Source organism: Sinocyclocheilus anshuiensis, unplaced genomic scaffold (assembly GCF_001515605.1).
Source record: "Sinocyclocheilus anshuiensis isolate Anshui unplaced genomic scaffold, SAMN03320099.WGS_v1.1 scaffold2270, whole genome shotgun sequence".
In the NCBI taxonomy this organism is placed as follows: domain Eukaryota; kingdom Metazoa; phylum Chordata; class Actinopteri; order Cypriniformes; family Cyprinidae; genus Sinocyclocheilus; species Sinocyclocheilus anshuiensis.
In genome coordinates this window covers 527,420-555,022 of record NW_015557055.1, presented here as the reverse complement: position 1 = coordinate 555,022, position 27,603 = coordinate 527,420, and the positions used below count along the sequence as shown (strand labels likewise).

General features: G+C 36.9%; 1 long non-coding RNA gene and 1 pseudogene across 1 annotated transcript; both read right to left on the bottom strand.

Annotated features, from left to right (window-relative positions):
• Positions 1–146: 146 nt before the first annotated feature.
• Positions 147–27,603, bottom strand: LOC107676417 (uncharacterized; annotated as a pseudogene).
• On the bottom strand, positions 26,368–26,761 carry LOC107676436 (uncharacterized). The gene is made up of 3 exons (XR_001632737.1): positions 26,750–26,761; positions 26,554–26,625; positions 26,368–26,381 (listed from the first exon to the last, which is right to left on the bottom strand). It is a non-coding gene; the product is annotated as an uncharacterized LOC107676436 (long non-coding RNA).

The window sequence follows — 27,603 nt, the reverse complement described above, 5'->3', positions numbered from 1 at the left end:
CACATTTAATGCACTCATCGGTTTCAATTTCTCTTTACATTTTTAATTAAAATCTAAACCTAGTAATACAAGAACAATTTTGGTTATTTATGAAATGGATGAACTTAACCCCCATCTTATAAGAAATAACACTTCAACTTGCAACATTCTTCAAAGCCATAAAGTTTATTCAGAAATACCCTAGCTTTTTTTCATTCTCTAACTGAAATGTCTAAAGCCAAACATGCATTCTTGGGAAAATTGTTTTAATTGGACACAATTTGAAATGTTTTCCTGTGCATGTCTCTGTCTTGTGTCACTTTAACACATTACATCCTGTTTGATCAGCCACATAGCATCTATGAAATAAGCAAACATTTGGAAACCAGCAACCAGTTCACTACAACCCACAACCATTAAAATATGCATGTAAAATGCTACACATTTTTGTGGAAAAATCCTAAAAGAGGGTCAGGACACTCATCAGAGGAGCAAGTATCAACATCAGAGAACCACACAGAGAAGAAGCCTCAGATGCCTTCACTTGCTCTGGGACCCACTTTTCTGTGAACAGGGAATATAATGCAATGCAGTGAATTGTAATGTATTCATGACAGAAACCTTTATTTACAAATGATTAAAAAAATTAAATATTCACCTGTGTTCCCTTCAGACAACATCATAGGACCCATGGATATGGAAGCACTGTCATGGAAGTCCAGACAGGATCATTCACAGGTGTAGCCCAACACGTCTCCATCACCAGGGAAAACTGTCGGCTGTCAACCCCCTCGACACGAACTTCCACATTCATCTTCTGGTCGAGCTCTGCATCCACTTTACCAGTGAAGGGCTGAGTAAACTCATCATCCTCATATGGAATCATCCGAGCCTGATATATGCCTTCACCAGCGGGGAGGGTCTTGTGCACAACACTGTTGAAATGTTCAAGATTCCTAAAAAAAAAAAAAAACAGGATTTCCACTCAATCTATGTTTAGAAATGTATATATTGTAATAGCATTCATTATTGCAATATTATCAACTTGAATGCACAGACACTATTGGAAGAGAACTGAACTGAGCTGGACCATGACATCACTGAATCAACGATGAACTGACTTTAAATTAAAATTGACTGTTTACTATTGTCCTCTTTTTAGAGCTGCTTTATAACAGAATTTTATTTTTACTGACACACTATTTTCCTGTTTAACACTGTGAAGCTGCTTTGACAATATGTATTGTATAAAGTGCTATAGAAGCAACAGTGAAGACCATAGCATATATATGTTCTTAGAATAAATATTTACTCATTTTTCTACTGTGCATTATTTTTTCCTGCTTAAAAGGTTCCCACCTCTCCAGTGGGTTGATTTCCACATTCATGGAAAGTGTTTGTGTTTGAGGATAAACACAGCTGAAAGAAAGCTTAAGGATTTTCTCTCTGCTGATGAGACCTTCTGACCTCGGTGTCCCCAGAATAAAGTTACTATAGATGAAGTGGGTGCCGTTGGCCTGTGGACCACAGAAATATTATTTGAACATGTCAATCATTTTATTTCACTCATTATGTTCACATATTTTCAAATAGCTTTGTATTGATACAATGTCAGTATAGCATACAAAAATTAACAGTATCTACTCTTCTTTCTCTGTTAACTGTAATGAGAGCTCTTAATTTATTTAGTCTTTTTGACAGCTCCAGAGCATTTGTTAAAAATACAGGTTGTTTTTCTTCATTTTTTTGTATCTGGCCCCCTAGTCAGATCAATCCCAATGCATTATGAAGTTTTCATACCTTTGTGACAAAAGGGAATGCCACAACCATTTCATGTTTTTTTTTATCTTGTTAAAAATGCCTTTATACTGCATAAACAGGCAAGTTTCTTTCTTTGTACAATAGCTTTGCTTAAATCATGAGACCCCATTAATGATGATTGTAAAGCGCTTTGGGTGTACAGCAATACACAATAAAGCGCTATATAATGCCTCATTCATTCATTCAAATCATTGATTTGACTAAACTCTCTTGTGAGTGAACATTTTATTAAAAGCCGTTAAAAGCTCTTTAGATTATAGAGATTTGCTTTATTCTTTTAGGATTTTTCCCCCAAACATTCAGTACAAAGGTTGAGATGATATGCATTTCGTTAGCATGTATAATACATCCTACCACAAGATTTGTGCCACAGATGTGTTCATCGTTATCAAAATGGAATTCCACTCTGCCATTCCGGACCGTTCCTTTGCAGCTGGGATCATTGAGGTGTAAGACGTCAGCTGGAAAACCAGTCTCAAAGAGCTGACAGCGAGACACAGACATGGAGCCAGAGCTGCTTTCACAGGTTTCTGAGAAATCTGAGAAAGAAAAAAACATCCAAAAGATTATTAATGATAATTATAATAATAACTAAATAAACTGCAGAAAGAAATAACTATATTTGTGTTGTTGTAGAATAAGTTTCACCAAAAGAATCTGGTCTGGTCTGGTTCTCGTTACACAAACAGCCATAGACGCTGTCTTTCTCTCCACACCGTTCATCCTCTGTGCAGTTGAGTTCAGCACAGGGCTCTGAAGGAGAGAACCAAAGAATGAATGAAATGATACAACAAGGGCATAAACTAAAATCATGTTCTGAATTTATGTACAAAAAACATCAGTAAACATATACATTAAAAATATTTCTCATAGAGTCACAGAACAATGTCAATTCATGTGCCACACACCCACAAATGTCTAATGTGATTCTTACTTATCTTTATTAAATCAAATAAAAAGTAATTAATTTGCTACACCCTAATGTAACAGTGTAATTAACTGGGGGAAAATACATTTAATGAAAATACATGTCAAATGGTATACTGGTACTTTACCAGTGGTTGATGTCTCATTAAGGCCTCTGACATCTGATGTGAGAAAGATTTATTTTAATGTCACTCATTTCCAAAAAAATAACCCAAAGTAAATAAAAAGTGTATGTGGTTATATGCATCTACCTGTACAGTAAGCTCCACAACTCATTGGCTTGACAAACTCGTAAACATAGTAATTCCCGGGACAGGCTTTGACACTTATAGGGTGGGATGTGTAATCACAGCAGCCACGCACTGATAAACAGACCTGACGGGTGACCACTCCATCTTCCAGCTGTGGATGAGGGCTGTTGAGTGTCAACGAGCTATGAGTGCCACACATGGACTGATTAACACATGATTCCGGCATCTTAGCGTTTAGATTTTTGTATACCAGCCTGTACCAGCCATTCCACTCCACATTATAATCACACATGTTAATGTTAGAATAGTCTATGGCTCTCCAAGGCTCATCCAGACTGGTGTAGTTATAGCAGGGATCAACGCTTGTGGTGGAGAAAGATACTATCATGAAAAAGAGAGCATTACTTTATATACTGCAGATTAAATGAAGTAAAGGTAATACAAAAACCTCACTACAATTTAAGATAGCATATTAAAAACAACGAATGAATGAACAACATACCTGCACAATATACAGGAGCTGGGATTGAAAGAGCTGGTCTGGTAAATTTGTAGACATAATAATTTCCAGGACAAGCTTTAACTTGGATTGGTTCAGATCTGTAGTGACTGCACTGATAATAGCAAGAACCAAAAACTTCACGAGTAACAACTCCATCTTCTAGTTGAGGATGAGAGCCACCAAGATACAGAGCACTAAAACCTCCACATGACATGTAAGACATACACCACTCAGGCATCTGAGCATTTGATCCATCAATGAAGAGTCGATACCAGCCATCCCATTCTACACGAGTGTCATCAAGTTCATTTGCATAGCCATTCCAAAACTCGTAATTGAGTGTGCTTCTCCAGTGGTTGTCAAGTATGTTGTAGTTATTGCACGGGTCATAATCTGTGTTAGTGAGAGACCAAAACAGACCAGTTATATTTCAAACTATATAGACAAACTTTAGGTTGGCTTGAGAAAGTCTAGCCTGAAAGTTTGAAGCAGTTGTAAAAGCTTGAAGTTTGAAAAATTACATAGATTAGATAGATGTTGATAGCATGTTGTTAGCATTATGTAGCACATTGATTACATGATATGACAAGTTGTTAGCATGGCTCTAGCATGATTAACATATTGCTAGCATGTTGCCAGCATGATTAGCATGTAATTAGCATGTTGCTAGCATGTTTCTAGCATGATTAGCATATTGCTAGCATCTTGTTAACATGACTTAACACATTGCTAGCAAGTTTTAACATGTTGTTAGCATAATTTAACACATTGCTAGATTGTTTTAGCAAGATTTAATAATACATTGCTAGCAAGTTTTAGCACATTGCTACCATGATTAACATGTTGCTAGCTTGAATTAGTACATTGATGTCTTAGGCTAGTTGGTAGGCTTGGAGACCCAGAAGCCTGGCACTCAGCGATTAGACAGCATTACCCCACAGTAATCAGAAAGGGCATCAGTAACGGATGGAAACTGCAGGTCAAAGAAGAGGACGATTCAGAATCAGATGTCATGATAACAGCCAACCTATACAAAAATGGGACTGTAATGATTCAGGGCAATCTGAAAAAATTTGAAAAGGACTTCCTCCAAATTAAAGGAAAAGCTCAGCTGAACAAGACCAGCCCTAATGCACTAAAACGGGCAGAAGACACCTCCATCTCCACCCATCAAGCTACAACTGAGCAATCCAGGGATGAGAGTGAGGAGATCTCCCTTCTGCACAGCATCATCAGCGACATGAAGGAGAAGTTCAGAGAGATGGAGCTGGAGCTGGTGCAGCTGAGAGAAGAAGTGCATGGAGCAGTGCAGCAGACTGATCCAACAGAGAAAGATGAGGTTTACAGGAAAGAAATGGCAATGCTAAAGAAAGAAATTCATGAACTGAAAAACCAGAAAGAGGAGTACAACAAACAACTGTCTGTAATTAGAGAAGAAATGAGAGAGCTAAGAGAAGACAGAAGGAAAACAAGTGAAAATGAAAACAACTGTCAGCTCTGAAAGAGCAACTGACACAGACAGAAGAAGAACGGCAAAGTTTAGAGCAGACTCCTCCTCCAACAACTGCATCCATCAACCCTCCTCCACCTGACTCCTACAGTCCAACACAGCCCCAGATCGTACTCCTGATGGACTCCAATGGTAAATTTGCTGATGAAAAGAAACTGTTCCTGAGAAGAAATATAAAAAAAATATGGTGCCCAAACACACAGAAGGCCCTGGAGCTCTTGTGTGAAGAGCAGCTGGGTTCCCCCAGCCATATTATCATCCACACCGGCACCAACGACCTGAGAGCTCAACAAGAGAGAGTAGCTACAGCTCTCGTTAACGTAGCAGAGAAAGCATCCTCCAACTTCCCCAACTCCAGAATCATCCTCTCCACCCTGCTGCTGCGCTCGGATTTCCACCCAGACACCATCAGGCAAATAAACGCAAGAGTGTCTAGAGAATGGCTCTGCCCAGAGGCGTCCTAACAAGCAAATACAGACATATTCAGGTTGATTTAAAAATTACAGATAGATAGATAAAAAGATAGATAGATAGATAGATAGATAGATAGACAGATAGATAAAAAGATAGATAGATAGATAGATAGATAGATAGATAGATAGAGAGAGAGATAGAGAGAGAGATAGATAGATAGATAGACGATAGATAGATAGAGAGAGCGAGAGAGAGAGAGATAGACGATAGATAGATAGATAGAGAGAGAGAGAGATGATAGATAGATAGATAGATAGATAGATAGATAATAGAAATATTAGAATGGAAGCTTAAATGAGTCTAAATAGATTAGAAATATTACATGGAGGGGAAGCTTCATTTAAATATATTTTAATTCAATGTATTCTGGGAATTTAGTTTTGAATTTTGACAGTTGAAGATTGAATAGTCTTGGCTAATTTCCGTCAATGTAAGTCTAAGGGATTTTTATGATTTTTAATCTTCTGTTTTATGAAAAATAAGTTGGATCAGTCTGAGAAGATATTACGTTTAATAACCCTCATATATTCATTACTTTTAAAACTTACTCAATGTGATGCTGGATCCAGTGATATTGTATAGACTTTCAGAAGAAACCACCTGTGAAAGGGTGTTGATGTCTTATATATTAAAAAAAAAACAAAAAAAAACAAGGAAATGATATTGAGTTATGACTGAAATAATTTCAAAAGTTTTGAAAGATTTTGTTAAAAAGTGGAAAAGGCACATTACCTGTGCAGTATCCTGAACACCAGATTTGTGGTTTCACAAGTTCATAGACATAGTAATTGCCTGGACACGCTTTCACTCTGATGGGTTTCATCTTGTAATCACAGCAGTCACTCCAATAATTGCCACAGACCTCTCTGATCACCACTCCATCCTCTATCTGAGGGTGAGGACCATTGAGCCACTGAGTATAGTCTGTGTTACAGCTGTATGGACTAACACAGGTCTCTGACATCTGGATGTTCATTCCATAGTAGAAAAGCCGGTACCAGCCATTCCAGGAGAAAGCGTTATCACAAATCCAGTCTCCACTTTCATTGGTGGCTCTCCAGGGACGATCCAGAGATTCATAGTTGTAGCAGGGATCACTGCTGATGCTGCTGAAAGCAACTGTGATGGACAAAATAAATATACTGTATTTCAGTAAAAGGCATTTACATATTAATTAAATAATGGTGGTGTGTTGTGATGTGCCTTCAAACAGCTTTGGTGTAATTGGACAACAACATGTATAATATCATTAAAGTTACATTTATATACCAAAGTTACATTTTTAAACTCGTTCTCCAATCAAAATTAACTGTCACAAGAGCCACAAATAAGTCATGCTTAGGTTGCGTTACCCAAAGACTGAAACGTTCTTTCATAACATGCATTGCTCCATTTGTTTGAGGAGCCCAGCATGAAAACTTAGGAGACTAGCTTTTAATAGTCTGTTTAAAAGGGACGTGATTATTTTTTCTGATCTAGAAGGGCTGAAAGGGTGTTTGGGGAAAGCTGTTCGAAACCTGTAAATATTGTACTGATTCTATTTGAAAATAGAAATTACACATTTTGTTAAATTAAGTGGAGCATTTGAAAGTAATACTAAATGTAAGCATGTAATTTACAAAAACATCTTTTGTAAACAGATCCTAGAACTTCACCTGCACAGTACATTGGTGCGGGGATCGACACATCTGGCTTGACGAGTTTATAGACGTAATAATCTCCTGGACAGGCTTTGACTTGGATGGAAGTTGATTTGTGTCCGCCACACTGGTTAGACCTTATATGACTTCCCAAAACTTCACGGGTCACAACTCCATCCTCAAGTGTTGGATGAGAACCGTTGAGATACAGTCCAGTTTCACCACCACATCCCACATAACTCACACACCACTCAGACATCTGAGCACTTTCTCCATTCAAATACAGCCGATACCAGCCACTCCATTTAACAAGGGTGTCATTATGTCCAGAGTACTGATACGCGTTTTGTCGTATGTCTCTCCAGTATTCATCAAGAGTGTTATAATTATGGCAGGGATCAGAGCTGGAAGTTGTAGATTCTGTGAGAACAAAGACAATCACAATAGCAAACATATTCTCTCTTTGGCAAGTATCAATGGCATCAGATGCTATAAAAAACTAAGAGAAACCAACAATTAAAAGTATAAAAAAGAAAGGACGATTGGTTATTTGACAAACTGAAGATGAAATAGAAATAATGACCCCATCTCTATAGAACATTTCTAATCACTTTCAAAAAGGCATAACGCAATGAGGTGTGCAAGCTGTGTTGGGGAACGTTACTTTTAAAACTATATAATAGCTACATTACTGAGCCATTCCTTTTCCCATTATTAGTTTTAGTCTTAGTCTAGTCTTTCCGTGTTGCCTTGTTGTCTGTTTCCTGACCGTCTGCCTGTGTTTATTGGATTACCCCTCTTGTCAAGCCCTCTGGATACTGTTCGCCGATCGTAGACCCACGCTAGCCCAAGGAATATTCTTTGTCTTGCCTGTGCCATACCTGTTTGCTGTTGTTCGATCCTGCCTGTGTTTTTTGACCACGTCTCTTGTGAATAAAAGCTTGCACATGGATCCGCACGCCTCTCGTCTCATCAGCCCCGTAAGTTACGTGCTATTTATACTACTTTGTGCAAATAGTGCCAGATATCTGCACCTCGCTATTGTAGCACATTATAAAACAGTATGCAATAATACCGTATTGAGTATAAATGATCATTTTTATTAAAATTATTAAATGGATGCCAATTTGGGACAATAAAGCCCTCCCTAACCTTAACCGATAAACACCCGTGAGGCACTTTATTTTGAACACAATCTTAAAACTGTTATTTAACGGGTGTCTTTTGCAATGTTGTCTAACCCTACCACACAGTGGTGGGCTGAGTTAGTGTAAATGGCCTCTGCCAACAAGACGGGATATTTGCACTTAGTGTAAATAATAAACACTCCGGAATCTCGGATTGGCTGAGAGGAGTGCGATATTCAAATGATATTGGAACTCCAACCGTTTCATCGTCTGTATCATTCCGCTTGAAGTATTTCTCACAGCGAGTGTCATGGCGGATGCCCAAATCCACTATAATTTTATAAATAATACTGTTTTTGTGTCACGGGATGCAGTTTTAAGAGTTTTTTTTAGGCGAGAATGTATTTGTTTAGACTTTAAATATGCGGTTTGCTAATAAAGATAACGTCTATTTGAAAATTAGCTTCGAGGTTTTCGGAGCCCCAGGGCGTCAGCAGCCGTTCGGCACTCATGAACCCACCGAGAGCAGCCTCACCTCGGCCAGATCTTCTGGAATTTGCCGCTGACTCTGATGTCTCAATAGTGATTAAACATGAGATATAATTTGTTTTGGGTAAATCTCACGGTCTTTGGGCTCATTAATCTATTATTTGTTCCAGAGCAAATAGTTTTGGCTGAGGGCAAAATCTCATCACGTTATCCACCTTATTTTTCAACGCGGAAGTAAGCCGTTTTCTTTGAATGTGCGAGACTTCCGGTTCATTAGCTGCTGTAGGGAATAATTCTTTGTATCCACCTTATTCTTCAACGCGGAAGTAAACCTATGGGCGAGATTTCTGGTTCATTAGCCGCTATAGGGAAATAACCAGAAGAAACGTGCATTAAATGGTAAAACTCTTTGCACTACAAACCAGTGTGTTTATAATTAAGATAATACATTAAAATAATATGGTAAGACACACCAATCTGCAGTATCAAGCAGCAAAACGAACCATTTTGCACAGCTAAAAATAGCTGGTAGCGAAATGACACCGGAAGCCAGACACATTCAATTTTCAAATAGCCCGCTCTTACAGGAAAAATATCAGAGCGCTGCCTTTATACTTTTGACTGAATTGCCTAGCAACTTTTTTGATGACTGTTGTTGTTGTTGTTTATTAAATATTATTATTCAATAAATATTTTAAATAAATGATAGTAGTCTTTAATAATAGTATTTGAGAAACCGTGTGTGTGTGTGTGTTCGTGATTAATTTAGTTACATTGTTCCGCCATTACATGGCAACAAGAGACGTTTTACGCATCAGCGGTAAAGACTTTTATATGTAAACAAGTGATTTTTACTTTTAATAACAGCTTGTAAGACGCAGTTAACAAATGCAGTGAGCAGCGCTGTCATCGGAAATCACCCTTAACAGATGAATGATAGTACGGCAAAGATATTGCTTTCCTCAGTGGACATTCAAACTAATGTTTTATTGTGAATATGAAATTGAGTTGAAGAATGAATGCTGTATCAGATGCAGGTAATCACACTCGCTCAGTCCATCTGTCACTCAAAATACGACTCTACATAATACAGTGAGCTTTTAATAGAGTCATACAATAAGCTTTCAATGAAGCAACTCACCGTTCCTTCGTTACTAGTTCTAAAGTGACGTTCTCGAATTAGTAACGGAGGCTTGAGTTCAGCTGTTTACTGTCAAACTGAGATTTGAATCCGTGGCGGAAGGAAGTAGTTCTGTACATAAATGCAGTTTCACACTCGTAGCCATGCGAAATGGCTGTAAATTGGCACGCTGTGATTACCCTTCGGACTAGTTTAAATTAGAACGGAAAACCAACAAGCAACAATTTTTACATTAATAAATGGAAAACAATGGGTTGAATAAGTATAAAGTGAAAGATAATAAATTCAACTATAGTCAACTATAAGTTACCTGGAATGGTGATTGTGCCATTGGTTATTTCACCTGTTCAACAGAATTCAAGCATGATTCAGTTATAGTGCATTTTGTCAGTACATGTGGTTACGTGTCATTCTATGAGACAATATGAGACATTACGGGGCTACAGAATATGCCAGGCATATGGGCCCAGGAAGCTAGTAACTATGCTACTTTTTTTTTTTTTTTTTTAAGCGTGTTGTCTTGTGCTTTAATGGACAAATACACCTTGCCAAATTGAACATTCAAGCAATTTTAACGCATTCAAGCACAAGAACGCGAGTAACAACTCTGTGTTGTTACTCAGACAGCCACGTCTGTGATATCTAGAGCCCTGCATTTCAGCCAGAGCCCGACGGGCCCCGACTTATTTACGCCCCTATAGTACCGGGCTTTGGGCCAATTTTCACATCATAGCTCAGACGTGGGCGGGCATTGGGCCTGTTTTATGCTTCTCATTTATTTATTTTTTTTAGTTTAGACATCTATTAATTATGGTGATGAAAAAGATTTGCCACGTTGGTGGAAACAACACGAGACCATGCTACCACGACTGTGAAGACTGGCTCGGACGGTGTTTAGCGTCCCCAGCAACAGCAGCAAGCATGCCTTCAACACAGCTGGAAGAGTTAAAGAAAAAGGAGGACTGGCTTTAAACTAGGGCTGCCCCTGACCAGAGATTAATTACTTAAATTCTAAACCATGAGCCTTTAAAATTTAGGCTATGCTATTCCACGTTCAAGCAAAGCCCGGCAAAAGTTGGCTACTTATCATGAATGTGTCTGGGGGAAATGGTAAGGAGATATTTTAATTATTTATTAATAAAGTGGTGTCATGTCTGTGAGGCAAGTATTCACTGAGTTTCGGTTCATTTTTGTTTAGCGATCCTGTTCAAGACCAAGACGGCAGAAAACCGCAGCCTGTTTGTTTTCTTTATTTTACAAAAGCACAATGTTTTATGGATATTATGAGTACACACAAATAAAATTAGACCTTTACAGTTCCGAATGATGTATTACTCTTATCTTTATGAGCAAAAATTATGGAGGTAAGTTTCAAGTGATCGCACCAGCGCCTCCATGTCCTGCAGAGCGCTCTTTAGCTTCCACTCTCCACACAAACACTTGGACGCGCCTAATAGCGCACATTTTTAGGTTAAATGTTTAAACTAACATTGTGATATGCTTGAAGTGTTTTATATCTATAGATTTTATTTTAGGCAAGTCGTGTTGATTTTGAGAAGGCAAAATTGATCAAACGTGATCAACTTATTTGTCTGCCGCTTGGTCATTACTTTAAAAAAACAAAAACTTGAATTTAACAAACAAGAAATGTTCCAAACATATTTCTCAATTAACTTAATAAAGAAATATAATCACTTTGCCATTGAAAAAAAAAACTAAACTATTGTAATGGCTGCAACAGCAGCTGTGCAATGGGGAAGCGAGAGAGAGAAAAAGAAAAAGTCGGACTCAAGCTGAGAATTCTGATAAGCTGTCGGACATACATTTAATTATGTGTAAAACACTCACCATTAACCAGCAGCAGTGACACACACACAGATAAGAAACCTCATTGTGACAAACTGATCTGTAAAAACATTATTAACAAGATTATACACCAACACAAGCAAAAGGTGTAACAAATCATAACTCTGTTTTTCTATTGCTACATTACCTGGCAGTGATGAATCTGTATGAATAATAATTGTTTCCTAAAATATTTGTTGGTTGTGGACATTTATGGAAAATACAACTTCACTGCAACTATGCAAAACTACTTTATTATAACGAAAATATTAAAATATAACATTCATGACCATTTATTAATGAAATGATTTCAATCCATCAGAAGCAGACTAAAATAGCAATTATAGCTCAAAATGTGATAAAATGAAGAGAAATAACTTTACCTGAGGTCAAATGCTGCTGCAGACCAAACTCTCTCTTCAGCAGCTGAATAAAGTAATGATGAACTGCACAGTCTCACACACTTATCAGTGCCTTTATTAATAACGGTGGGTGGATCATTACTGGAAACAGGAGTAATCTCTAAACAATACCTTGAAGAAAAGCTTCATTTCTTTTTATTTTGTGAGAGATTGTATCGATGCTTGCCATTTAATGGTTTGACTTCATTGTGCAGCTCTGTTGTGTACTGCCTGCTCTGATATTACAGTGAAAACAATAGTTAATGTGTGTTGACCTAAAATCAGATCATGTTCCTATTATCAGGAAGGATCAGCAAGATTCCCAGCAACAATATCAGAATCAGAATGAGCTTTATTGCCAGGTATGTTTTCACATACGAGGAATTTGTTTTCATGACTGAAGCTTCCGCAATGCAACAGAATGGCAGCGACAGAACAAAAACACAGATGATAAAAGCCAGCACCAGTTTTTCAAACGACTTCATGACAACAGACGTTAGAGCCACAGGCCTGTAGTCATTTAAACCTACCTGAAGTCTCCAGGAGGAAAAGATATCAAGTTCAGAGACACAGAGGGGGAAGAACTGCCTAATAATTATGCACATGTGTATACAAGGCATTTTCAGCCCTGATCAACAATTGCATATCATCTATAAATTATATAGTCATAAAATCAACATCAGAGTATCAGCTTGCCTATTAACTTATATCGCACTGTGTGTGTGTGTGTGTGTGTGTGTGTGTGTGTATAAAACAAATTAATTGGTGTATCATATTACAATGACCTTGCTCAACAACTTATGGCAACTGAATATAATACTACACCATAATATAGTTGTAAAGGAATCTGTTCTCTGTAGTTAGGTGGAATGCTAGTCCACTACGGAACTCCAGCAAGAAGTGCGACAGGAGACAGATGGTTGTTCAATGGTTTATATCTTCAGGATGTGTCACTTTACATCATCCAGCATTGTACAGTTCTTAAATTAACAGAGGTGGCAAGTGTGGTTTAGTCTGAAATAAACAAATAAAATATCAGAATCCGTCTGTATACAGTAAACAAACATTTACCTCAGTATACATCTTCTCTATTCAATAATATTAAATACCACACGATAAATGGCGCTAAAATATGCATGTAAATAACGTGTGCAGAATTCTCCAAATTCTGTATACTGAACTACAATATGCACCTATGACAACAATCAGACTGGCAGTGGCAACATTATTGCAATATGACAGGTAAAGAAAGATAAATTAACTTACGTTCATGCACGCACATTTACCACTAATTTGAAATAGCGGCAGAGAAATGAAACTGAAAGTAAACTGAAACCGCTCTGGCGGACCGCCTTCAGCGCTCTGTACACGCACAATTACGTCACACGCACGTTGAGGAGACTACCCTTACAAATGAATAAGGAATTTCGTACAATAGTCTTTATCAGTAGTTTGGCTGCTTAGGGACCACTAGTAGAATAATCACTACGTGTTTAAAACAATTACTTATTAAATTATGTAACATGAAACAAACATACTTGAAAACGTTATCTCACAAACCGATTCCATTGAGTAAGCCACAGAAAATATTTCAAGTGATTTTTGATGCAGCCTGATGCTACTTTCAGGAAAGAGGACATACTGACGTATGTTCAGCCTCTCTCTTAAAGTCAGTGCTTCTAAACATGCATTTCCAAGTACTTTAGTAAGATGCAGAAATATTCAGAGATTGTCAAAGGACTGCTTGGACATGATCTTATCAAAATAGTCTGACACTAAATGACTTATCCAGCCTTTCAATATCAGTTTCTCTTCACCTTCTTAAATTAAACTAAAACTAGAAAAAACAAGGATATTATATGAGGAATGACCGAACCCTTACACATCATACCTTATAAGAAAGACGTATTCAAACAGTGCAGCAACATTCTGCAAATCCATTAGAAATGAAAATAGAATATTTCTCATTCCATTACAGTACCAACTTTAAGGAAAATATGCCAAACAATTTCATTCAATTGCCAATATGTCTCTTTCTTGCCATTACTAAAAGCAATAATTGATAACAAAAGAAAGACTATGAAGCTAGCTTGTTTACTCATCCAAATTCTTACTGCATTATCTCCACATCATATGCTTAGATATACTGGATAATATTCCAGCTGTTTCTTCAATATTTATTAATTAAATATTAAATCTAAACATGTTTTCATGGAAATACTATTTTAATTGAAAATGAATGTAATTGTCTTTTTCCCCCTGTCTAAAACTAACCTCAGCTTTGCATCACTTTTTCATTCTGTTTGATCCAAGTACACAAATGTGTTTGATATCATCAATTAAAAAGATGGTTTAAGTATTTGTTATTAAAGCACAACATCTAAAGTAAAATAAGATTAATGTAGTATATAGCAATTCACATAAATTATTAATTTGCTGAATCATTTATTTTTGGTGCTTGTAAATAAACAAACAAAGGCCACACAAAATTATATTAAATATTTAGAAACCCACAACCAGTGTGGCCACATTCATTAACATGGTACAGGACAATATGCATGTAAAACGCTACACGTATCTTGTGGAAAAATACTAAAAGAGGGTCAGGACACTCATCAGAGGAACAAGTAACAGCATCAGAGAACCACACAGAGAAGAAGCCTCAGACACCTTCACTTGCTCTGGGACCCACTTATCTGTGAACAGGGAATATAATGCAATGAAATGTAACATATTCACAGCAGAAATCAACAGAAACCTTCATTTACAAATGATTAAAATAAGTAATATTCACCTGTGTTCCCTTCAGACAACATCAGAGGACCCATGGATATGGAAGCACTGTCATGGAAGTCCAGAGACCTGTGCTCTCTCCAGTGGTGTTCAGAGTTACAGTCCTAAAAGAGATGTGTAATAAATGTCACTGAAATATAATCACAGTTCACAGAACAATAGTCTTTTGTGAAAGGAGTGCACAAAGTGTCCAGCAGAGGGCAACCACAACAAGTATTTTATCAACCTTACATACTGACATTGAAGCATTTGTTTCAAGTTCTAACAATAAACCACACTATGTAAATGTTTTGTTTGAAAGCAACCAAAGTTTTAATAATAAGCAAACACATCATAAATCCATCTTGTAACCATGCATTTGCTTTATCCTTCACTTTGCCAAGCTTAAAGGGGTCATGTGATGCGATTTCAATTTTTCCTACAGTATGGTGAGGGCCGTAACATTTCCATCTCACGCTTGAGGTATTCGGCCAATTACAACGCACTGGATAGCTGGCCAATCAGAGCACACCTCGCTTTTTCAGACCGATGAGTTTTCTAAAAATCGAGCGTTTCAAAAAGGCGGGGCATAGAGGAGAAACAATAATGTACAATATGTGGAAAATAATGTGTTTTTTTAACTTTAAACCGCATAAACACATTTCATTACACCAAATACACAAAATAATGTTCTTTTTAGCAGCATCATATGACCCCTTTAAAATAATTTATATTGTAGAGCTGTCAATGTGTATTTTGCAGAAAACTATATGCACTGGAAAAAAAAAATTGAAGGATAAATTTCTCTCCAAAACTGCCTGTAAGTTGTAAAAGTTAAGGCTACACACAATCCTTGGTGGCTTTAATTAGAAAGCTTACGCTGTATAAAGTAAATTATACACTTTGTAAAAGTTTTAAGTAGCCTAATGCTTCTAAAAATATATATAATTTTAATGCTACTATCTTAAATATTGCATAACATTACTACAACTCAATGGGTTCAATAAAAATATCTGAACATAACCCAATTACATTGACTTTTTTTTTACATAAGAAATGTATTTAATGTCTGAATTTTAAATGTATTAATTCATTAAAAGATAAAACTAAATCTGTTCTGCAAAAGAACAGATTAAACGTAAGATAAAGTAACATTGCCAATACACATACAGTACGGGAAAGTTATTTAGCATTGTATAGGTTGTACAGCGAGTATAAACTCAATTTATCTTAAAAAAGGATGAGTACTCAGTCTTTAAATAAAAACCGGCCTCGAGCTCTTCCCACCAAAACAACGCAGAAACGGTGTGAATTAATAGTTCCTTATGAGCCATTTCAGCACACTTAACAAAGTTAAGCAATAAGCATAATTATCTCAACCAAAGTTCACACAGTTCTAGCACTCATATTGACATTAAATGTCTGCAGTCTGCCTATACTATAATAATATGTTTAAGAAATATACTTACAAGCGTTTTCGCTAGTTCGCAGTTCGCTAAAAACTGCGATCTGGGACGAATGCATTAGTTTATAAGCTTAGCATGCAAATTCAAGTCTGCCTATACTATAATAATATGTTTAAGAAATATACTTACAAGCGTTTTCGCTAGTTCGCAGTTCGCTAAAACTGCGATCTGGGACGAATGCATTAGTTTATAAGCTTAGCATGCAAATTCAACGGTGAGCTATATTAATAGTTTAACTCGGCTACATGTTAACTTGGTTATTCATATGCATAATAAAAATAAACCAACTATGTTAACAAACGTGCACATGGACATTATAATTAACTCGATAATAAGAATCCAGTGTAACCTGCAACAAGACACTACAAACGTTCCTAAATGGCTTAACAGCTGAATATTACACCACTGTAGTTTAATCGATATTCCTTAAGTTAAAGGTGACCTATTATGCAAAAATCACTTTTATAAGGTGTTTGAACAGTTGTGTAGCTGCAGTGTGTGATACCAGCCTATAATGGTAAAAATCCACACACTCGTTTTTTTATAATCCCAATAAATCATAAACAGTCTCTCCAAACGAGCGATTCCAGATTTCTCCCTATAATGACATTATACTAGGGAAAGTCCCGCCCATTTGTGACGCTCTCTGCCCTATTAGCATAGACCCCACCCTGAGAGAGAAGCAGCAGTTCTCCATTGCTGTTTTCTTGCTGTAGCTGGTGGAGATACACTGTCAGCACCAAAGAGGTGTTGTGTTTCGGGATGCACCAACCAACACAGGAGTCTCCATAGACCGCTGAGCACACGGTGGTTAAATTTCATTTACGAAGGAAATGTCCCGGAAAAAAACTGAAAAGTCCTATATGTTTGTGCTAATCATTTTACGCCGGACTGCCTCACAAACGAGGGTCAGTTCAGCTGGAGTTGTGCAAAGATTGTTTCTGAAAGAGGGATCGATACCAACGCTTCGTGCGCGAACGTCAGCTCCAGACAAAGTAAGCATCGCGCGTCAAATTTTGTTTTCCAAAAGAGCTTCTTGGCTCTCTGTAAGGCTAATGTTGCTAAAGCTACCATTGTCTCTGTCTGTTTTCACTGATGCTGCCTTCACGTGCTACCAGAATGATTGTAAATAGGAATGTGGTAGTTAAAAATTGCATATGAAAGCAATGTGAAGTCGACCGCTTGAATTTGTCGAGCTCATAATGTGATAGCACGCAAAGGCACCATGAGACCAGCTATGTCGTTATTTTTATCGCGCCGTGCTCCCCGTCTGTGTAATTCATAAACGCTCATTTACTGCACAGTACAATCAGATTGCATAATATTGTCCTGTTTTGCCGGAGCATGAGCTCTTGAAGCTCCGCCCTCTTCTGAAAATGGAGGCGGGAGCACCAGCAGTGCGTGAGATTGTTTGTTGTTGCCGGAGCATGAAGCTCTGCCTCTTCTGAAAAGGCTCAGCTCATTTGCATTTAAAGGGACACACACAAAAACGGCGCGTTTTGGCTCATACCCTAAAAGTGGCAATTTTAACAAGCTATAAAAAATTATCTGTGGTGTATTTTGAGCTAAAACATCACATATACACTCTGGGGACATCAGAGACTTATTTTACATCTTGTAAAAAGGGGCATAATAGGCCACCTTTAAATCTCCTAAATTGCGGAGAAAAATACTTCCGCTGGACAAGCCTGTCAGTGGTCTCTGTCTGCGCACCAATTCTAATGTCAGAGTGGCGCATGCACATTTTTTACAAGGCTTTTTAGCATAAATTTTATTTGCATTTGTTATTGGTTTCTATCAATTGATTAGATGACAGAAGAAATTTCCATTGAAATGTACTTTTATTTGCACAAATAATTACAAAGAAACAACAGGTAACACATTGCATTAAACTTGACGTTTAAGTAGAATAACTGAGATACTATACTAAATATACCCCAATAACATTTGTTTCACATATAACTTTTTTTTTAATTACGGTGTACTTCTGTCATTCGTTCATGCAAGTTTATGTCATATCCATAAATAAAGAACAGAAGGTCAGGCTACTATATACAGTGGAAGGCGTCATCGTAGTTTGAAGCCACAACAAATGAACCTCAAACTGAAAGCAGTTTTTAAGCAAAAAGGGAAAGAAACAGTACCTGTAATAAAACTAAAGGGGGCCAAAAATACATAGTGTAGTTTTAACATCATTTATACATATTTAAATTGATCTACATTTAATTACAACTACATTTAAGATCAATTATTCAAAAATGTAATTACCACGAAATGTTTGTAAACTCACCGTTGAGCAGCGATTGCTTGACAGAAGGCACAGGTGAACAGCACAGTGCAGGTAAAGCTTAGTGGAGTTTGCAGTGAAGATAAACATCCTGAAGGAGAAACGGCTGGATGTCGAGACGCCGTTCTGCAGCAGCTCCACTGTGTCGTCATTTGGATTGGGACACCTGAGAATAGCAATAATGACAAATTCTCTCATTTGAAAGACATTCGATACAAAAGTTATCTGTAAATCATCACACATTTGCATTGCATGTTCAAAAAAAAATGGAATCTTGTGCTTTAGTTCTGAAATAGTGAAAGACAAAGTACTTAGAGCAATCCTAAAGGTGATTATGTTTAGAAACTGTAATAGAAACAGCTTTACGCTGTAACGATGAGATCCCAGCGGAGACTGTAATCAGGATCATTCACAGGTGTAGCCCAACACGTCTCCATCACCAGGGCAAACTGACGGCTGTCAACCCCCTCGACACGAACTTCCACATTCATCTTCTGGTTGAGCTCTACATCCACTTTACCAGTGAAGGGTCGAGTAAACTCATCATCCTCATATGGAATCATCCGAACCTGATATCTGCCTTCACCAGCGGGAAGAGTCCTGTGCACAATGCTGTTGAAATGTTCAAGATGCGTAATTTTCATACTGTTAATTTTTATACTGCTTAGTTATTGTTGTTTAAAAGATTCCCACCTCTCCAGTGGGTTGATTTCCACATTCATGGAAAGTGTTTGTGTTTGAGGATAAACACAGCTGAAAGGAAGCTTAAGGATTTTCTCTCTGCTGATGAGACCTTCTGACCTCGGTGTCCCCAGAATAAAGTTATTATAGATGAAGTGGGTGCCGTTGGCCTGTGGACCACAGAAATAGTACTTAAACATGTCAACCTGTTTATTTTACTCATCAACCACTATCTAAAGTGTTGATTACAGCTTTGCCTAAATCACTGATCATGATTGATTGACATAAAAAAAAAATGTTTTTAAGTTGTCAAAAAAACTACTACCTTCTGTATTTCTTTACATGTAAAACTTTAGAGCAAGAGCAGCATTAGTAAATCAACATTAATTCACAGGTATGATAAAAAGGATGTTCTTTCAGAGTTTTTTTTTTTATCAAACATTCATAGAGATAATATAGTACATTTGAGTGGCCTATACATAATATATCCTACCACAAGATTTGTGCCACAGATGTGTTCATCATTATCAAAATGGAATTCCACTCTGCCATTCTGGACCGTTCCTTTGCAGCTGGGATCATTGAGGTGTAAGACATCAGCTGGAAAACCAGCCTCAAAGAGCTGACAGCGAGACACAGACATGGAGCCAGAGCTGCTTTCACAGGTTTCTGAGAACTCTGAGAGAGAAAACATCCAAAACGTTGGAATAAACAAAAAAATTTAAATAATTACTTACAAAACTATATTTAACCATTTTTGTAGTTGAATGAGCTTCACCAAAAGAATCTGGTCTGGTCTGGTTCTCGTTACACAAACAGCCATAGATGCCGTTTTCCTCTCCACACCATTCATCCTCTGTGCAGCTGAGTTCAGCACAGGGCTCTGAAGGGGAAAAACCACAAAAAGAATAAAATAATTAACGGGCATAAACTAAAATGACACTGTTACAAATATGGCCATTGACTGCTATTGTAGTTGGTTTATTCATTAAACATTTCAAGAGTAAAGAATAATGTTAACTCAATTGTGTATAAGAGTGGAAAACTCATTTATCAAAATATGAAAGTAAATGTCAAAAATGTATACACTACCATTCTAAAGTTTGGGATCAGTCATTTTTTGCAAGAAATGCATAGTTTTATTCAGTAAGGATGCATTAAATTGATCAAAAGTGGAAGTATAGACATATATAATGTTTATTAAAATTTAAATTTCAAAATTCGAAGAATCCTAAAAACATTTATAATAATAATAATAATAATAATCAGAATTGTTCCTTGAGCAGCAAATTAGCATATTAGAATTATTTCTGAAGGGTCATGTGACACTGAATGGTGTAATGATGCTGAAATTTCAGCTTTGATCACAGCAATCAATTCCATTTTACTATATATTCAAAAAGAATTATCTGTTTTTACATTTTTTTTTATTATTTTTTTTTATTATTGTAATATTTCACACATTATTTTTTGGACTATTTTTCCTCAAATAAATGCTGCTTTGGTGAGCATGAGAAAAAAAAAGTAACTTTTCTCGAACATTTCTACGGTAGTATACACCAAGGTTCTCTTAGCATATTAGTGAAACAGTACAGTACTTTACCAGTGGTTGATGTCTCATTAAGGCCTCTGACATCTGATATGAGAAAGATTTCTGTTAATGTCACTCATTTCCAAAAAATAATCCCACAATAGTGAACAAAATGTATGTGGTTCCATCTACCTGCACAGTAAGCTCCACAACTCATTGGCTTGACAAACTCGTAAACATAGTAATTTCCTTTCTCTCTGCTGATGAGACCTTCTGACCTCGGTGTCCCCAGAATAAAGTTATTATAGATGAAGTGGGTGCCGTTGGCCTGTGGACCACAGAAATAGTACTTAAACATGTCAACCTGTTTATTTTACTCATCAACCACTATCTAAAGTGTTGATTACAGCTTTGCCTAAATCACTGATCATGATTGATTGACATAAAAAAAAAATGTTTTTAAGTTGTCAAAAAAACTACTACCTTCTGTATTTCTTTACATGTAAAACTTTAGAGCAAGAGCAGCATTAGTAAATCAACATTAATTCACAGGTATGATAAAAAGGATGTTCTTTCAGAGTTTTTTTTTTTATCAAACATTCATAGAGATAATATAGTACATTTGAGTGGCCTATACATAATATATCCTACCACAAGATTTGTGCCACAGATGTGTTCATCATTATCAAAATGGAATTCCACTCTGCCATTCTGGACCGTTCCTTTGCAGCTGGGATCATTGAGGTGTAAGACATCAGCTGGAAAACCAGCCTCAAAGAGCTGACAGCGAGACACAGACATGGAGCCAGAGCTGCTTTCACAGGTTTCTGAGAACTCTGAGAGAGAAAACATCCAAAACGTTGGAATAAACAAAAAAATTTAAATAATTACTTACAAAACTATATTTAACCATTTTTGTAGTTGAATGAGCTTCACCAAAAGAATCTGGTCTGGTCTGGTTCTCGTTACACAAACAGCCATAGATGCCGTTTTCCTCTCCACACCATTCATCCTCTGTGCAGCTGAGTTCAGCACAGGGCTCTGAAGGGGAAAAACCACAAAAAGAATAAAATAATTAACGGGCATAAACTAAAATGACACTGTTACAAATATGGCCATTGACTGCTATTGTAGTTGGTTTATTCATTAAACATTTCAAGAGTAAAGAATAATGTTAACTCAATTGTGTATAAGAGTGGAAAACTCATTTATCAAAATATGAAAGTAAATGTCAAAAATGTATACACTACCATTCTAAAGTTTGGGATCAGTCATTTTTTGCAAGAAATGCATAGTTTTATTCAGTAAGGATGCATTAAATTGATCAAAAGTGGAAGTATAGACATATATAATGTTTATTAAAATTTAAATTTCAAAATTCGAAGAATCCTAAAAACATTTATAATAATAATAATAATAATAATCAGAATTGTTCCTTGAGCAGCAAATTAGCATATTAGAATTATTTCTGAAGGGTCATGTGACACTGAATGGTGTAATGATGCTGAAATTTCAGCTTTGATCACAGCAATCAATTCCATTTTACTATATATTCAAAAAGAATTATCTGTTTTTACATTTTTTTTTATTATTTTTTTTTATTATTGTAATATTTCACACATTATTTTTTGGACTATTTTTCCTCAAATAAATGCTGCTTTGGTGAGCATGAGAAAAAAAAAGTAACTTTTCTCGAACATTTCTACGGTAGTATACACCAAGATTCTCTTAGCATATTAATGAAACAGTACAGTACTTTACCAGTGGTTGATGTCTCATTAAGGCCTCTGACATCTGATATGAGAAAGATTTCTGTTAATGTCACTCATTTCCAAAAAATAATCCCACAATAGTGAACAAAATGTATGTGGTTCCATCTACCTGCACAGTAAGCTCCACAAACCATTGGCTTGACAAACTCGTAAACATAGTAATTTCCGGGACAGGCTTTGACTCTTATAGGGTGGGATGTGTAATCACAGCAGCCACCCCATGGGAGACAGACCTGACGGATGACCACTCCATCTTCCAGCTGTGGATGAGGGCCGTTGAGTGACAGTGGCTCATAAGTGCCACACATGCCATAATTAACACATGATTCTGGCATCTGAGTATTTTGACCATTGTAGAACAGCCTGTACCAGCCATTCCACTCCACATTATAGTCACACATGCCATAGTAGTAATTGTTACTATAATAAGGATTGTCTGTGGCTCTCCAAGGCTCATCCAGACTGGTGTAGTTATAGCAGGGATCGATGCTTAGAGTGGAGAAAGGTACTATTATAAAAAATAAAAAAAAGAGAAAAAGACTGTTATATAGTGCCAAATAAATGATTCCAAGATAATATTATGAAAACCTCAATATAAAAGCATGTAAAATACAAAGAATTAATGAACGTACCTGCACAATATACAGGAGCTGGGATTGAAAGAGTTGGTCTGGTAAATTTGTAGACGTAATAATTTCCAGGACAAGCTTTAACTTGGATTGGTTCAGATCTGTAGCGACTGCACTGATCATAGTAAGAGCCGTAAATTTCATGAGTAACAACTCCATCTTCTAGTTGAGGATGAGAGCCGCCAAGATACAGAGCACTAAAACCTCCACATGACATGTAAGACATACACCACTCAGGCATCTGAGCATTTGATCCATCAATGAAGAGTCGATACCAGCCATCCCATTCTACACGAGTGTCATCATGATCAGAGATGTATCCATACATAGACCAGTAATTGAGTGTGCTTCTCCAGTGATTGTCAAGTATGTTGTAGTTATTGCACGGGTCATAATCTGTGTGAGTGACAGACCAAAACAGAGCAGTTATATTTCAATGAGCAAATTCACAAGTGCAAATCTGAACTAATCAAACACATTAACAAACATGAAATTTAAATGTCATTGCCAATATACATACATACGTGTGTGTGTGTGTATTGGCAATGACATTGAAAATCTCATGTTTGTTTGATCATATACACACACATAGAGAAAGAGGTTAAATGGATTAATTCAAATGTAACTTACTCGAGGTCATGCTGGATCCAGTAATTATATCTGGACTTACAGTGGATATTGGCCATGAAATGGTGCTGACATCTAAAAAAGGAGGACATTCGAAACATGACTGAAGTGATTTTAAAACCTTTGAAAGACTTAATTAAAAAAGAGTGAAGAGAAAAAGCACATTACCTGTGCAGTATCCTGAACACCAGAATTGTGGATTCACAAGTTCATAGACATAGTAATTTCCTGGACACGCTTTCACTCTGATGGGGTTTGTCTTGTAATAACAGCACTCATCCCAAAAATAATTGCCACAGACCTCTCTGATCACCACTCCATCCTCTATCTGAGGGTGAGGACCATTGAGCCACAGACTGATGTCTGTGTTACAGCTGTATGAACTAACACAGGTCTCTGACATCTGGATGTTCATTCCATAGTAGAAAAGCCGGTACCAGCCATTCCAGGAGAAACCTTCATCACAAATGTAATCTCCGCTTTCATTGTTGGCTCTCCAGGGACAATCCAGAGACTCATAGTTGTAGCAGGGATCACTGCTGATGCTGCTGAAAGCAACTGTCATAGAGTTTTTTAAGAGTGCTATTAAAATACTGTATTTACTGTACATCGAATGCAATTTAGAATATTACATTGTAAAACACAATGATTGTTTATTTCATGATTTTCAATCAGCCAATTACAGCAATTTGAGCATTTTTAACCAGTGGTGTGCTGTCAATTATACCTGGATGCAGCCTGCAGAATTGAACAGAACACCATAACTACTCACATTGACACATGTACTAGCACTGAGTACATGATATAATATCATACAATATATAATAGTGTAAAGGCAGTGCAATTTCATAAAGCCTTCATTATTTTTGCTAAAGTAATGTAAGCTGGTATTTAGACTAACACACAAACCTCCGAATATTTAAACAAAAAAAAATGTATTGGTTCATTTTTAGCTGGAGGACAGGTAAATTATGAAGAGATACCCATTATGAATGCAGTAATTTATTAATTCTGTATTATCATTTTAATATAAATAACATGGCAAGACAAAGTAGAAATTTAAGTCACTTAAAGTAGAAAGGTGCTGTTATTGGTTCATCTAGAGTTGTGAAATGTAAACTGTGTTATAAATAACATGAGAGCTACAGTTAGTGAAGTGCTATGAGAGTGTGGGGAGAATTACAAAGTAGCCTACAGAATGGTTAATGAGGTGCACACCACTGATTCTAAATGGTTAAACAATGTTTAATTTCATTGATGTATTATCTAATAATCAGACCCTTTACTCTTGATAATGGCATAAAAACAATCACAAAATTTTGGAGAGAAAAAGAGTTAAAATTTCACCTGCACAATATGAAGGCCTGTTAATCGACAGATCTGGCTTGACGAGTTTATAGATGTAATAATCTCCTGGACAGGCTTTGACTTGGATGGATGTGGATGTGTAGTTGTCAAACTGGTTAGACCATAGAGAACTTCCCAAAACTTCACGGGCTACCACTCCATCCTCAAGTGTTGGATGAGAACCGGCGAGATACAGTCCAGTTTCACCACCACATCCCACATAACTCACACACCACTCAGACATCTGAGCACTTTCTCCATTCAAATACAGCCGATACCAGCCACTCCATTCAACAAGGGTGTCATCCTGTCCAGAGTACTGATACGCGTTTTGTCGTATGTCTCTCCAGTATTCATCAAGAGTGTTATAATCATAGCAGGGATCAGAGCTGGAAGTTGTAGATTCTGAGAGAATAATGACATAAAAAAGGACAATCCAGCGATGATACATACTCACTATTTATGTGGCAAAAACCTGTGTCTTTATGACCAGATAAGATACTGGGATAGTACACTAGGGAGGGATTATATAAACTGACTGCACGCTCATAAGTCCCACACATGCCATAATTAACACATGATTCTGGCATCTGAGTATTTTGACCATTGTAGAACAGCCTGTACCAGCCATTCCACTCCACATTATAATCACACATGCCAATGTTAGAGTAATCAGTGGCTCTCCGAGGCTCATCCAGACTGGTGTAGCTGTAGCGGGGGTCAACACTTGGAGTGGTTAACAATACTGTTATTAAAAAGTAGAAAGAGAGCATTACATACTGCATATTAAATCTATTCAAGATAATAATATAAGTACAAACCAATGCAATTTGTGATAAACATGTCAAATAAAAAGATAAATGAACCACAATATACAATATACAGGAGCTGGGATTGAAAGAGTTGGTCTGGTAAATTTGTAGACGTAATAATTCAAGCTTTAAGCCACCAAGATACAGAGCACTAAAACCTCCACATGACATGTAAGACATACACCACTCAGGCATCTGAGCATTTGATCCATCAATGAAGAGTCGATACCAGCCATCCCATTCTACACGAGTGTCATCATGATCAGAGATGTATCCATACATAGACCAGTAATTGAGTGTGCTTCTCCAGTGATTGTCAAGTATGTTGTAGTTATTGCACGGGTCATAATCTGTGTTAGTGAGAGACCAAAACAGACCAGTTATATTTCAATGAGCAACTTCATGAGTGCAAATCTAAACTAATCAAACACATTAACAAACAAACATGAGATGTCACTTTCATTGCCAAAAAAAGATAGACAGACAGATAGATAGATAGATAGATAGATAGATAGATCTTACTCAAGGTAATGCTGGATCCAGTAATTATATCTGGACTTACAGTGGAAATCGACCGTGAAATGGTGCTGACATCTGAAAAGGAGAACATTCGAGACATGAATTAAATTTATGTAATTTTAAAAGTTTTGAAAGACTTTGTTTAAAAGACGGAGTGAGAGAGAGAAAGAGGAAGAGAAAGAGAGAAAAAGCACATTACCTGTGCAGTATCCTGAACACCAGATTTGTGGTTTCACAAGTTCATAGACATAGTAATTTCCTGGACATGCTTTCACTCTGATGGGGTTTGTCTTGTAATCACAGCAGTCACCCCAATAATAATTACCACAGACCTCTCTGGTCACCACTCCATCCTCTATCTGAGGGTGAGGACCATTGAGCCACAGAGTATAGTATGTGTTACAATCAGATCACTTTCTCCATTCAAATACAGCCGATCCCAGCCACTCCATTCAACAAGGGTGTCATCCTGTCCAGAGTACTGATACGCGTTTTGTCGTATGTCTCTCCAGTATTCATCAAGAGTGGTATAATCATAGCAGGGATCAGAGCTGGAAGTTGTAGATTCTGAATGAAGTTGTAGGTTGAAAAGAGACAAAAGACAATCACAACCAAACATATTGTCATTCTCTAGCTCTTGTTCAGCATCAACTACATCAGATGCTGCTCAAGTAAATAACTATATGGAAGAAAGAATGGTTGATAAACGGAGGATGGATCTGACAGACTGACTACATCTACACATCTCCCTGCATTCTTTAAGGTTACTGGATGACTGGATCAAATGTGTCCCATTATCTGAGAGCTGTTCTATTTCTTGGGGAAAAAGGGTTTATGATTCATCATAAAGTCAACTATAAGTTGAAGAATGATTGGTGTACCTGATGTTTGTCCATTGACTATTTCACCTGTTGATGCAAAATTGAAGCATGAGTTAATATAGCATCTAGTCAGCTGACATTTAAAAGAGACAGAAATCTGACAACTTTCATAAATGTACTCACCATTAACCAGCAGAAGCAGTGAAACACAAAGTGAGATTAGAAACCTCAT